We start from the raw sequence: 13,809 nt of genomic DNA, 5'->3' as shown, positions 1-13,809 counted from the left end.
TGAGAGGGTACTGCAGCAAATTCACTGGAGAGAAATGGATGATAAATACTCTAATGTGTAGGGGTTGCTTTATCTCAATGCGCTTGCTGTTGACAGATCATTTTTGCCTTTTATTCAATGGTTCTTCAAACACAGCCCTTCATACAGAGTAGGGTTTTGTTAGAATATTTCTCTTTTTGCATCAGCACTCATATTTTGCCTTCGGATTGTGAGGTATTGTATCAGCATTTTTCTTTTGTTTTGTCTTCTGACAAAATGTCAGGTTTTTAAATGTCATAATAAAATGAACAAATATTTTCCAGAAAGCAACTGTCACAGTCTGTTTTTTTTTTGTTTTTTTTTTTTCAGAAATTGGACATTGTGGGGCAGTTGTGCTTTTGAGTCAGGTCTCTGTCCCTCTCTCCTGTGCAAAGAGCATTGTTCTTGAACCACACACACTTTGATGCAGTAGGCCAGGAGCCAATGTCTGTTTCCCACACTGCAGTCCTCATGGTGCTACGGAACAACTAGCGCTCTACAGAAGAGTGGGGTATCTCTCAGTGAAAACAACTATACCGGTAGCCTGCAGATGCCTGCTGTGTTGATGCAGAACTTAGGAAAACCAGCCAATTTGAACTGACAATGTCCCTGCCAGTACAAAGCCAACTGTGTCTCATTGCTGATAGACTCCCAGTCATAGCTGGCCAATGAACTAGCCTGACTTCCAACTTGTTGTCCAGGGATAGGGCCCAGCCTCTGCTCAATATGAGAGCCTTTGCCAACTGAACAATACAGGAAACCTTTTTTTTATTATTTAAAAAAATCTTTCTGTGATAGAGATGAGATTACCGTACAGGATGGGTTTAGGTATGGCTATTACTTAGTCACAAATTGTGTCTAGCTCTTTAAACTTGTGTTGACTAATATACAAGTTATATAATGACTTATACAGCCATACACTGAGACAAAAGTTCATGCTGTACTCAATTTTAAATAAATGACATTGAGATAATACTATTGGAATATTTAGAATATAATTGTAATATTCATCATACCAATCAAGGCTATCTACAGGCTACCTATCTTTAGTAGCTGTAATTAAGCAATTTGTTCTGTTTCAACATTCTGAGAATATTTACACTGGATGTGAAGTAGGGATGGCATTCAAACACAATATTAACATTTCTTCCCCTTAAGCCATCTTTAGTTGTGATCAAACAATCATGACTTCACAAGATGTTGACTAAAAATGAAGAATGGCACAAATGTTCCTTTGGTGATATGATTCCACAATTAATTAATGGAAGCATTAATAGTGCATCAAGAGATATCAGTATAGTGCAAATTCAAAATTCAGAATTTAGGGTCTCTGGCAGTAGAAAATCAAAGTAGATACTTTAGATGTAGATGAACCCAAATGGAATTATGCATGCTTTAAAGCAAAACGGTTTTCCTATGAAGGCAATAGCTGTCTGACACATTATTAATGTTTGTATCAAAAGAATTTTTAAAGATTTACATTAGATTAATGGATTGTATAAACCAAGAAGTGCTTACAGACACAACAGAGTAATCCAGATTGTACATAAGAAACATAAACATCCAATTTCTATTCATCAAAGTTATTGCTGGAATAGTCTTACAGTTTTTTTGTTATCTCTGCAGAATAGCAAATGCAGTATGATGCCTACAAAATACATTTGGGCCAAAAATTATTCTTTTAGTTGTGACAAATATAATATGTTTGATGGGTTGTTGAACTGTCCACTTTTCTATGATTAATCTCAATGTCTTTTGAAATGTTATCCCCATTAAAACATACTCCATTTGCATTGTTGTCAGCTATATGTTACTATATAACAAACCAGAATTTTTTTCTGCTCTCTTTCTGCATTTATTGAGGGAATTCATTCCCATGCAGTCCTCGTCAGTGAAATAAACACATATGGGTTCCTTGGTTATCATGTTGCTTCTATATACTGTGTGTGTGTGTGTGTGTGTGTGTGTGTGAGAGAGAGAATGTGAGAGCTGTATCTTTAAATGCCTCATCCAAAAGCACATTGGCAAGATAAACACATTCAGTTTTTTTCCCCCATTTTGTCTCCTGCGATTGGTGAAAAAAGAACAGCACAGATTATTGTGTTTGATACGTGTTGGCAATTTGGCATGATGTACAAATTGAATCACATAACTGGTGAGAACGAGAAAGTCCCTTTGGACTGCTTCCTGATTGCGATTCTGTTTGTGGTCTGTGCGTACAATGGCAGTGGACTGAAACGGGCATCACAGATAGAGTTAGAGATAAAATATAGACAATGGTTCCACTTGTGCAGATATTTTTAAAGCGCCAGCAAAAGGTCGAAATACGCGCCTATAACTTTGACTGTATGTAGTGCATAAAACGTCGGAAACCCTTCTCTGCTTTGAATTATTCACTGACAGGAGGCACAGAAGTGGCTGGAGCCTGGAAATGAGTGGGCTTTTCAAAGTGGCACAGTCGTTAAACATTCATGGAGCCAAATGCAGAGGCTGAGACTCACCTCCTTCCCCAGTCTCTCACTCCCGTTCTCCTGTGTTTTTTTATCATTAAAGGAGAGCAGGACAGTCCGTCCTCCTTCAATGTTTTTTGCTTTATTCACACTGGTAGGAGCCGCCAGGGTAACAGATAAAGCAGAGACCATAGCTGAGAAAGTGACTGGCCCGAACCCAACCCCCTATTCGCACTCTTATATGATTTGAGAGTAGGTTACCCTACGGCCTTCACCACTGGTCTCGCTAGGCTCCCTTGTTTTAGAACTCGGAAACCCCTTCTAAACAGCAGAGCCCTCTCACGGTGAGCACAACAACCAGGACAATCTAAGAAGCACCCTCTTGGGCATTACAGTAGCTCCACAGTGTACACGCACCAGCGTAGCCTCGTCGTCTGCTATCGTGGATGAACTCTAAAATGGCTCTACCGAACTGCGTTGGTGTGGTTTTATCAATAAAGCATACTTCTGCTTCCACAATGCTTCTGAGCATAGCTGAGGTAGTAGTTTTTTAAATGAAATTTGTGCTTGCACGGCTATGCTATGCAGCCTTTAGTGAGTTATGTAGTGCTGGCATGGTAGCAAAGCATTGTACCTGGAACACTAAAGACATCTGTGGCAAACACACCTGCCACAGGCCACCGAAGTGGCTTTCTTTGGGGCCCTCCAGCACAGAGACACAGGGAGATGATGTTAAAACAGTCCACATTTATTCCACGAGGGTTTGGCAAGATGGTAAAGCCAAATGAGCAGATGTTAACCCTGTCATGACGGAAGCTGCCTGGTGTGGGTGGGGATGGCAGATTTAACCTGTGCGCAGTGATTACCTCACTACGCACAGGTGCAGCCACTCCTGTTCCTGGGTCCAATTAGCCTGGCCAATTATCTAATTCTTCACCAATTATCCAATTGGCCAGGTCTAATTAGCTTGACCCAGGGCAGGTGTGGCTGCTTAAACCAGCCATCCCCACACCACATACCCCCAACGCCAAACTGAGGCCAGGGAGAATCACGGGCCGAAGCCTACCACACCCCCCCCCCCCACCCCCCACCCCCGCACGCCCAACAAAGCAAAAGACAACAAATAAAAAATAAAAACCACTCTAAACACGCTACAAATTTTTTTTTTTTTTTTTAAGTCAGGGTGGGTGGCCCCGGAACAGTCCAGTACATGCGGTGACCCTCCTTCGGACGACAAGGCAGCCCTTCTTCCTCCTCCCTCCTGGAGCACGGGAAGTCCTGGGCTGCTCTGCTGGCTGGTGGGGGCGTCACCGGCTTGGGCTGTTCCAGGGGCTGTGGTGGGGTGGCTGGGCTGGTGGGCTGGTGGACTGGCCTTGTGGTGCTGGGGATCAGGAACCCTCGTGGCTGTGGTGGCCGCCAGTCGGCTCTGCTGGCGGGCGGCTGCAGGCTTATCCCTCATGGGCTCCGGGCAAACCAACCAGGCCAAAACAAAGAACTGAAAACGACCAAACGGACGAGAAAGGAAGCAAAACGGCGCGGCCACCGCTCGTGCGCCGCCCGTGGCTGACCCGCCTTCCCGGCCAAGTCCAGCTCACGGCGCGACCACCTCTCGTGCACCGCCCGTCGCTGACCTGCCTCCTCGGCCAGGTGCAGCTCCTCAGCATCCCAGCTGAGGATTGCCTCCTTCCCCTCCCTGGTCATCTTCCGCTCCCCATTTCTGGCCCGGAGGATCCGCCCGAAGCCCTGTCGGGAACACCTCAGCCGCCCCTCCTCCAGTGTGCTTCCTGGCCGGCCCTCCTGTGCCTCTTTCCTGTGCCGGAGGAGCCCCACGTTGGGCGCCACTGTGGCAAACACACCTGCCACAGGCCACCGAAGTGGCTTTCTTTGGGGCCCTCCAGCACAGAGACACAGGGAGATGATGTTAAAACAGTCCACATTTATTCCACGAGGGTTTGGCAAGATGGTAAAGCCAAATGAGCAGATGTTAACCCTGTCATGACGGAAGCTGCCTGGTGTGGGTGGGGATGGCAGATTTAACCTGTGCGCAGTGATTACCTCACTACGCACAGGTGCAGCCACTCCTGTTCCTGGGTCCAATTAGCCTGGCCAATTATCTAATTCTTCACCAATTATCCAATTGGCCAGGTCTAATTAGCTTGACCCAGGGCAGGTGTGGCTGCTTAAACCAGCCATCCCCACACCACAACATCTTTATAGGTTTTCGATGAATCACCACTGCTGGATTATTTATCTTACCTCTACAATTCAGGCCTGACAAAGGCACAAGAATCTTTCTGTTATATCATGCTCTTTGCATTAAAGTGCAGTACGAAGACTGCTGTTTCTCATGTATGGCCTTATTTAAATCAACAGAAGTTGACTTAAGTTACAGATAAATACTGAATTACAATGGGTAAAGGTAATCAACTCATGATTGGAGAAGTATGTAATATCAACCTTAAAATACTGAATACATTACAGTGTAAATGGCACTTCAGTTTCAGTTTCATGTGACTAAAAAATAGATTAGCTCTTTGTCTTATCCTTCTCCCTTCTCTGAGGTTGCAATACTATACTATTACCTTTAAATCACACTGAAAATATCTGCAGTGAGAATAATATATAGGAAAGGACATAATTGTGAAACAAACTGATTCCCTGTTGGATTGATAGCTTCTGCCTGCCATTGATACTGAGAATAGGATTTCCTTCCCAAACAGAAGCTTGTTTATGATGAGACTCTTGGGTTTACTATCTGTAGTTTTATCATAAACAGGATTTCAGAAAACTGTGGTTTGTGTGAATGCATGCTGGTTTTTGGGTTTTCACTCATTGGGATGTTTTGTTATTTTCCATCTGTCCATTATCGAACCTGCTTATTCCAGTGGACTGCGAATATATGTAACAGAAAATCACCAAATTCATCAACAATCTATAGTAGCAATGCAACAACAATACAATATTTCAAAATCTTAGAAATATGCTGCAAACATGTGAATCTAACAATTGTTTGCCAACAAAACACAGGGGCACTGGCCAGAAGTAATTTGTATTTATCTCCAAATTTCAATTTATTTCAATTAATTTATATAAGATAATGTAAGTCAGTCAGACAACCAGTCAGTCAGTCAGTCAGTCAGTAAGTAGGATTTGCTTGCATCTTAATAGGTACTGGCTTAGAGGCCCCTGTATGGAATTGGGAATAAAAAATTTTACTATTCATGGACAGGTATTTTTTTCTTCACGGCCAGAGCATCACAGTTATGTTATGTTTTTCCTATGCCAATAACAATAGAGGCAGTAAACCCATCATAACAATTTGAGTGTTTTGAAGCAGACTATCTGGTCACTGACAGTGAATAAACACTCTCACAATGCCCCATAAGCATGCTAAAATGCTTTGTGCCTGCATCGCTGAATCAAACTGCTTTCGACAGGGATGATAGCCCTATCATGGCAAGTGATAAACAAATAATCAGAGGTACTCATCTCAGAAGTACCCATCCATTACATAAGTTAATGTGGGAAATTCGCCTGCAAACTGTACATGAGGGTGACAGCCATTTCCCTTTCTATTATTTAATCAGTCTGTTTATAACCAGTGCGGCCGGTAAAAACAAAAATGCATTAAATGTGAGGTGTAGTTCAACGAGTCTATCCTTTATAGTTGATGCCCACATGCCTATGGTCCAAATCAGACTGCCTTAGGAGGAAAAAAGCAGCCAAAAGTATGAGTGGCCATTTGGCCATAAATCACGCTCACTATAAGCACTTCAGTGTCAAGGTATCTGAAAAGAAAAAAGCCCTCTTGTAGATCCAGCAGTCTGGACAGTGGTGCCAGTCAGACACTGAAGGTGCCAGTTTTGCTTTCAGAATTCTAACAAGAAGAAATTATAAGATCACTGGATGACGGAAGTGTTGGGTTCATCCAATCTCATCTCCCAAACCCCCCTCCCCGCCCTGATGATATTGTGTGTAGTACGATCATGCATCAGTTGAATATGGAATATTGATAGATTTAGAGGCTAGTCCAGTTTGAGAGGCTATGAGTGGCAGACCTGTAACATCCCCAGATGTTGCTACAGTATGTGGAGCAGCACAGGCTTTCTGTGTATTTAATGAAGCCTACTCAATGTGACTTTGTAGTAAAAAAAAAAAGAAAGAAAATGGATAGCACTGCTTTCAGTTGGAAGTTTGGTTTGATATTAAGATTATTTGCCCCAGTTTTTAGAATATTTTTTTTTTTTCCCCCCCAATTTCACACTGAGTATCTACATTATGTAATTGTATGAACCATAATGAACGGATAAGAGAAATCCAGCCTGATTATGCAAGTCCTGTTTAATATTTCACAGTGTGATGAGCTAACAGTGCGGATAATGGCTGCCCAGGGCAGTGCAGTCATGCAGTCTCTCCTACATCACACCTAAAAAACGAAAAGCACCATTAATGCATTATGTTTTCAAACCAAACTCTATGAAGTCTTTAATTATTTTTAGTAGCTGTGCATTCCCTCCTTGTACACTGCGATCCTCTGCTTTCCTGAGATATTCATGGGGGTCTATATTACCTGATCCAACAGCCTGTCATTGCCTTGGGCACCAACCAGAAGAAGCCATCATGCTTGATCTGTGTTGTCGCCTATGCAGTCTACTTTCACATATTTTACATTCCATTGTGTGTGTGTGTGTGTGCGTTTCAAACTCAGCAAGCTATATGCAATTATCAAAAATATAAAAAAATATACACATTTTTTGTCTTATTATGACAACTATGATATCTCACATGAGGTAGATGCATAACATTGTTTCCAAATATTTTTACTGAAGCATGACATACACCTTAAGTGCATTACACAATACACCTAGAGACTATGGCTCAATACGTTTGGTAGAAATGGTTGTGAAACAGCTTGTCTCTGTATGTCTGAAGGTAAGCCAAAACAAAAGTAAAAAATTCAGAAACCATCTCTATGGTGATATTAAATCTACAGAAATGTTATGACACATCAAAACCCTTCTTTTAGAAAACCAAATGTGTTGGTTTCATCTTTGGCATAAAATAATCACATTTTTGCCACCAGTCAACACAATTAAACTGATCAAATAGTCCTGGTAGGCTAACATAATAGATACCCAAATAAAGAGCTACAAAGCTAAAAGGGAGAGAGTGCGTAAGTGTTGCCATGGCTACGGTGACGGTACCCCCACAGAGTTCTGAGCTGAATATCCACAGCCCAGGGGAATGGGATTCATTAATCACTCCGCATTTCCCTTAAGACCGCCAAGGTGAGTAACATGTTTATTTCATGGAAAAAAAATAGAACAAAACCCCATTCACTGAAAGCATCCGGTGGACAGGGGGAGTTAATTAAAGATGAATGATAGCAAGTTAAAGCAGACTTGTTTTGCAAGCTTGGATTGCGTGTTTGATGAATTGATTCAGGCGTCGACCCCTCGTGTCCCCATAATTGTGTATAGGAGGCGGGAATGTCCGGGACATTCAGGAGAACGCAGCCTTGAGAATGTTCCGGGGGGGGGTTTGTGAGTCTGTAGTCCAATTAGGGGATGAGTTTAACTGGCTATCTCAGTGCATTCCATCTCTGTCTTCTCAGTATCGGTCTAATTACTGGGAGGTTGCGACATTCATGGTAAATCCTTACTGCAAATGAAAAGATAGTCACAGTAACTGAAAATGTCCAATGCATTTGTTGCACCCAGTAGAGTCATAGAGATACATTGCAATAAAAGCTATGCGGTCAGTGAGCAGTGGTTGAAACAGATTGTGATTATCATGATTTGAATGACCAATGAATTAATTATTTGTACTCCATTCTTTGAAACAAAAAATCGCCCCTTGTGGGCTTTGCGGGTAAAATCATGCAAACTGAAGGGCAACTAGGAGACAGTACAACTTAAGTATTGACAGGAAGGATGACCCACTTAAAAAAATTCCTGATGGTGAATCTGTGGAAGGAGCCAATAGCAGGGGCAGAAGAAGGAACTGGTATGGAAGCTTTGCAATATCAGCGAATAGCAGGTCACTTAGTAATGGCAACAATCCCTCATTAAAGCAGCATTTACACAGGGCACTTCCAAGATCAATAGCTCTGTGGGGGATGGTCATGTGATCACAGCACGTTTTGATGTGGACAGGCAATGTTGGGGTTAAACATTTAATAGCCTTAAATACAGGGGATGATCAGTGGCTTAAATGTGTGTAAATATGTGAATTTATGATACATGCTAATGCATAGCAATGCCACATTTGAGTCAGGTGCAAAACAGCCTTTTGAAAAAGAGAATTTGGCTTTCTGAACTAATTAATTGCTTCGGCTAATCTTTCCAATTAAGGTGCTATGCAGCTATAGCATGCATTTGCATTGCTCTGGTAGGGCTTCATAAGCAAACCAATAAGGTGTAATTCATGAATGTGGTTAACTGAGCATCTGCTCTCAACCATGCATTTTTCTACCTGAGATTTCCATGCTGATTAAATGCCACCAGAGGTCAACACTTGTTTCCTTAAATGCCGTACGTTTGTGTTTACTAATGTGGATAAGGTCGCCACTTATTTGAAATTAAAAAGCGACATATATCTAGCCACACAGTCCAAACTGGGTCTCCTGAAGTGGCTCACCATTTGAAATATTACGCATATCAACGTGACAGACTGAGGAAAATCAGCATTCCAAAAAATAAATAAATAAATAAGTAAAATAAATAAATTGCAGCCAGCATCTCAATCCTGCACTTTGCCTCAAGCGACTTTATTGTGTCTGAGATCACAGAATAGAACCATGTAATGTAATGTGATGCATTTCTGTGTGCAATTGCTCTAAATGGCATGCAGAGAAATGCGCCGGAACTGTATTTTAAGTGCCAACAGCTGCCCAAGTACAGGTACCAGCATGAATATTTAATCAGTTTTTTTTTCTCCTGAGTCTGTCTTGAATTTATTCATTCCCTCTGCCCTTCCAAAATTCAAATTTAAATATGAGAAAGAGCTGAGGAGGATGAGACTGTCAGAAACGGTCTGCTGCTGAGCGTCTTGTCTGATTTGTATACTTAGTCACCCTGGAGAGTATCCTTTGATCAGTGTGGCAAACGCATATTGATATATATTGTGCACCGTGACAGCTATGGCAGTGGAGGATTCTACACTTTTTTTGGACATCTGTGGGGGCCTGAGATTATGACTAGTTGGGGTGTATTTTCAGCCTGTTAAAAAGTTTATGTTTAGTTTATGACTTCAATCAGCTCAACTTAATAATTAAACATTTGTTTTAGACAGAATTCCAAAAAGGTCTTTATTTTAAATAATCATGTTTATTTATGGAAATATAAACAATTAAAAAAAAGAAAACATGATTCTCCTCAGGTCATCGATTTTTAAAATGAAAATCATTATCCTCACTGTGAATAGAAACAAATTGTGGGATGCCTAATCTAGCTATTTCCATATGAATGTGCAGGGGGCATGCAAGCGTTTGCTTTTTCGTTGATCCCTGTTCGTACTGAACTCTGTTTTTACAAAAAGAGAGACCTGCCGAGGAAAGAGAGCAGTAATGGGGTGTGCCTCCCTCTGTACTCCCCCCGGAAACCACAAGGAACTGGCAGACTGAACGACTGCTGACCTCCCGTGAAGCAAAGCCCTGCGCACGAGATTTCAAAGCGAGTACAAGCCCAGACACGAAGTCGCTTGAGTCTGACAGAAGCTGTCAGAAACGCTTTGCACTCCAAAAAAAGTTGCGAGATGCACACAACAATGCGTCGTGTTCTGCTCTGAACACACAAAATCTGTCCATCATTGACATGCCACACTACAAAGCAGCATCACTCTGTTCAGGCACTGTGCTAAAACAGTGGTTCAGAAGCCAGACAGCTTAGTAGGCTGTGTATGAATCTTTCAAATCAGCTGCTGAGCAAGACACACAAGGGCGCTTTGTGTCAGTTTCAGAATGATGCAGTGTATCCTGCCAAAATGCTTAGCCTTTTAGAGTGGTGTGTTTGCCAGGATTTTTGTGGCGTCCCATTGTTTCAAATGGCTTCTGCCCATTGGCTCTTTTCCATACTGATGTTTGATTGTGTCACTACGGTGCACATGCACAGACATGTTTTATATTTTGTGAAAGACTATTTAAAAATCATGGGGCCTGACTTACTAGGACCTTTAGCGCACAAAACCATTGACAAGACCAATGATTGGTCATGCTAAAAAGTTTGCACATGCTAAAGGGCTTAGTAAATCAGGCCCCTGGTGTTAAATTTGATACATCACTTAGTTGATTCTTAGAATAAACTTTTTGATGCACAAAAATGTTCTGAAATAAAGATATATTCATTGCTATAACTCACACCCTGGGCCTCAAGAGTTCACAAGAACAATTCTTTTTTCTTTCTTTCTTTTTTTACCTAACTACAGAATTGATTTAGGAGGTGCAAACAAATTTAAATTCTGAATATGAACTTTATGGTGTGCAGAAACTTGTCAGAAATGTCATCAGCAGGTTAACACTTAGGCGCAGATTTCTTTTATAAAATGTCTGATGGCATACAAAAAACTGTATTGTCACAATTAATAAAACATTTTTAAATGTGCCTGAGTGTGTGTGTGCATGTGTGAGTGTGTGTGTGTGTGTGTGCATGCGTGAGTGTGTATATGTGTTTGTGTGTCTGCGTGTGCATGTGTGTGTGCATATGTGCATGCGTGTGTGCGCGTGTGTGCATGTAAGTATATGAGTGAGTGTATGTGTGTGTATATGTGTTTGTGTGTGTCTGCGTGTGTGTGCGTATGTGCATATGTGTGTGTGCGCGTGTGTGTGCATGTGTGTATGTGAGTGTGTGTGTGTGTGTGTGTGTGTGTGAATGGCATTGTACATTGTTTAGCGTACTGAAATGTAAAGGGTCCACTTCTTGGTATACAATGCCAGCCTCACTGTGTGTATCACTTTAAGTAAGGAGAATGGAGCAGCAGAGTGTGGTGCAGATTGATGGGGCAGAGGTGTACTCTGTGACAAGGTCAAAGTCTTTAGTCAATGTAAGAAGTCCCCTGCTGGTGGTGCCACTTGTCACTTCAGGTGGAACAGTGCTGCATCAGACGTGCAAGTGCAGTAGAGCAGAGATGATGCAAGTCCCATGACCTGAGCATTTAGAATCTTCTTCCTGTCACTATGTTCCTCACCCTCCAATTATATATCTCTACCAGGAAAACTTACCTGTTCTTCCTTTGTACGTTGATCCATGCACTTATGGTTGAAACTTTACCACAGGAAAAATGGGAGCTGGGTCCTGTGTTTGTATCTTGTTTTAGAAGCAAGGATAATGAGATTGTGTATTATCTGCTTTGTATTAGCAGGTGCATGAATGTTCATGAAGGTTCATGCATGAACTGGAAATTATATATATATATATAATATAATATCATTAACGACATTTCGTTCTATTGTATGAGAGTACTGAGGAATGACAAATAAAGAAATCTTGAATCTTGAGTTTTGAGATCTAATATTCAACATATAACAACATGTAGTGCAGGGTTAAGTTGTACCATTGTCACCATAGCAGGATTTACTCTAACCAAAAATGGAATGGAACAGAATCAAGGTTGGAAGTGATCACTGAATACAAGCGCAGTTGTCCGTTTGGAGCAATGTGTGATGCATGCACAGTCAGGTGTGAATTAAAACAATTAAACTGAGACCACTACAAACGGGTGGAAAGGGATAGCATGTTATTGCTGCTTTTGGGACTTTGTACCTTCAAAAATTGTGTATCATTACTCATAACTAGTGAAAGCACAAATAACACTGGGGAAACAAGATCACAGTGCATTGCTAATATTGTACATCACATTTGAAGTGTAGTCGTTTTAATTGGATGGCTGTGCTGGGTAGTAAACTCGGATTCTCTTTGAATTTGTGCCAGACCTCAACGTAACTTGGGTGTCCAAATTTCATCGATGTTATGATTATTACTCACAGATAGAATTTGAAAAATGGCTGTATATATCCATGACAACTCTTATTTTGTAAATAATTAAAACGCTATGTGAGCCTTTATTGGGGGCGGGGGGGGGGGGGGGGGGGGGGGGGGCGTTTGGTCATTTCAAAAGCATGCTTCCACGTATCTTCACCTGGCTAGCCTGGCCCTGACACTGCCCAAGAGGAAAATCTCTCATTTCAATTCCTGCTATCTCATTAATGTAGAGTGGAATGTTCAGGCTCGATTTTAAATTGGATATTGGACTGGTGCTGGCTATTGTAAACTCTCGGGCAATCTCACCCCTTTTAGCAACCTTTTGGCAGACCTCCAAAACCGCTCAACTTGTGCTCCTAAATTTTTCATCGATGTTATGAATTATTACCTCACAGATAAGTGAGAAAGTGTGAAAAGCAAGGAGGCCGAGCGTGGAGTGGCAGGTGGGAGCGCATCTCTCCTCTCAAGTGTGACACAGACTGTGGAGAAGCTGTTTCAATATGACCGCTGACCGTTCCTGACAGTTTGGGAGGTGCAGCATCTGCTATCAGTATTGCCTCAAAGAGCTTTAAGTGAAATAAAACGATATCGATTGATTCGTTTGTTTCTCAAACACTTCTAGCCCGCATTTTCTATTTCTAAAATGATCATCGTATGTTATGGAAAATCGACCATTTCAAGTGTTTCTGTTTATGAATAATAGAAAAGAGAAGCGAAGCAATATCTTCTGTCTCAGGTGTTGATAATGGAAGGGCAGGAGAGCAGAAAATATCCCAAAAGATAGTAAAATATAGAATATACAACAGTGCACAGCACAACTACATGTTCATGTCTGTAGTTATCTATATGTGATTTATGCTGGCTGTATCACAAAAAAAAAAAAAAATATGCATGGACAGTTGATGCCAGCAGAACAAGTATTTGAATGCTATGAGCGATCATAATACAGGACAGAAACAGATTGCTCATTTGTCATCTTTTGCGGATAATGGATTGTAGGCATTGTCTATCTGCCCAGAGGATGAGAAGGAGTGAAAGACATTGCATTAATTGAAGTTTATCATCCCTTCAGTAACATTTCCTTTTTAAGGACTGCGTTTCCGTTCTTAGCAGCTAATCCAGTCAAAAGCCTATCCATGCACAATACTGTGCTGTTCCATTAAATCCACTGTCTCTATTTTAAACAGATTTAAGGCTTTTTTTCTTTCTTTTTTTGGTCTAATGAACATCTTTCATCAAGGCAGTCGAATTAATTCCAAATGTCATGTATTTTATAGTCCTGGAATGATAAATTTTAAAACAGTTTTTGCTACCAGGCTGGAGTTTTCTGACGTTGTTGTCCTTGTTCTTGCTTTTTTTTGTTC

Source organism: Anguilla rostrata, chromosome 4 (genome assembly GCF_018555375.3).
Source record: "Anguilla rostrata isolate EN2019 chromosome 4, ASM1855537v3, whole genome shotgun sequence".
NCBI lineage: Eukaryota > Metazoa > Chordata > Actinopteri > Anguilliformes > Anguillidae > Anguilla > Anguilla rostrata.
The sequence above is the reverse complement of the archived record's forward strand: the minus strand, read 5'-3'. Positions refer to the sequence as shown.